A 2,126-nucleotide genomic window follows, 5' to 3' on the forward strand; every position below is an offset into this window, starting at 1 on the left:
GATAAAACAGGTTTTATGGACATGGAACCATATAAAGCAAAGCTTAAAACTAAACAGCCAGTCTACATTAAACAATATCCTTTGTCCAAAGACAAGGAACTTGGCATTAAACCATTGATTGACAATTTTGTCCAGCAGGGTGTCCTTGTGCCGACTCACACACATTAACCCGGTGGTAAAAGATGATGGAAAAACATGGCGTCTGACTCAAGATTTGAGGGCCATAAACAAATTGATAATGCCATAGGCACCAATTGTGCTGGATGTTCCAATTGTTATCAATTCTATACCATGTATGCGTAAGTATTTTACGGTCATTGATTTGTGTGCAGCTTTCTCCTCTGCACCTGTGCATCCAGAAACTCAGCCGATCTTAGCCTTCACTTTCCAAAATGCGCAATAAACGTGGACATGCCTTGCACAGGGCAATGTGGACTCCCCCGCAGTCTTCTCGGTAGCTGTTCAAAGGTCACTAGCCAAAATGATTGACCTGCCTTCCACAGTCTGTGTCCTCCAATACGCAGATGACCTGATCGTTTCCTCGGAGAAGCGGGAGGACTGTGAAAAAGCCTCCATCATCGTCTGCAATGTCCTTGCACAGGCAGGGTTTAAAGCCTCGAAAGAAAAGCTCCAGTTGGTCCAACCCAAGGTGACGTACCTGGGACACATAATAATGCCCGGTCTGCGAGCGATCTGTACAGACAGGGTCCACATGATCAGGAAAATGAAGTCCCCACAAACTGTGCAGCAGCTTCAAAGCTTCCTGGGACTCGTGAATTGAGGCCTTGAGACGAAGAACCATACAAGTCCATATTTTCAAATTTTGAGTAATAAGATTTTTTTCATTTGGATTGTGAACATTATATTATATATTTTTATTTTACTTGAAAATAGACAACAAAAGCTTCTCAATTCTAAGGAGATAATATTTTTCAGTGTCAGTATTAAAAATCAAAAGTTATTGTGATTTATATTTCTGAAATGTGGAAGAACGGTATATGTCCAGTTAGTGTGGAATAACAGTATAACTCCAGTTCATCATATCACTTTAAACCACTAAAGATCTGATTCCTTTATCTTAGTTTTAATACAGTAACAGAAACTTCAGGTTAATATTAAGCATTTCTTTCTAGTTTATTATTATTATTATTATTATTATTATTTAAAAACAAAATACAGTATGAACAATGTATAATACATAGACATTCTTACAGTACAGGCAATAACAATGAATTATTAACAAAAAACAATAAATAAATAAATAAATAAATAAGTAAATAAATACAATGCAGACATACATCATAGCTAAATATTATTCAACATATCATAAGGTATACAAGATATATCATAATTTTCTCAACTTTCATTTCGACCTATTCATGACTGATCTATAGTAGACGCCCAGTAGGCTAGGCTACACGCAAATATAACTGTAACAAGTTAGTCAGATAGGATATCTTTGATCACTTCTTGTATGTTTAGATAGCTTCAATAGTGCACCTTGTCGTTTATTTAGAAAAGCTAGCGCAGCGCACCTGTGTATATACTACTTCAAACTGTTCTCGCGCTCCGCCATCTCACGATATAAATAAATATATAAACAAATAAACTCTGCTTGCCGTACTTTACACAGGACTGGCGGGAAATATGAAAGAATACAGCTTTATTATATATGGTATGTGGTTTATTTTGATAGGTTAACTGTTTATGCGGTGTTTAGCGCGTTCAGAGAGAGAGAGAGAGATCACATCACATATACGGTTCTTCCACTCAGCAGTTTGGGTGGATTTTTCCCTGGTTTTTGTTCTCCTCTTCGAGTCAAATATGGTTTTCCAGCATCCCTCAAAGCCTTCCTTACTCTGTCCTTCCATTTGGTCATGTCGGCTCTCTTTTTTTTGCCGAGGTTTTGCCTTTTAATGTCCGAAGCGGACATGACAGCAAGCGGCATCTCCATTCTTCTTTGTGGACATAAACGGTTTTTTCCGCGTGGCGCTATTTTAACGTTTAAAATGCGGACTCTTGGTCACGCGAAAACATCCCCAAACTGTTTCTGTATACAAAGTTCACACATACAATTAATGTCACATGGTTATCTCATTTTTTGTTTTTTTGGACTTATACGGTTG

This window comes from Labeo rohita, chromosome 3 (genome assembly GCF_022985175.1).
Source record: "Labeo rohita strain BAU-BD-2019 chromosome 3, IGBB_LRoh.1.0, whole genome shotgun sequence".
NCBI classification, from domain to species: domain Eukaryota; kingdom Metazoa; phylum Chordata; class Actinopteri; order Cypriniformes; family Cyprinidae; genus Labeo; species Labeo rohita.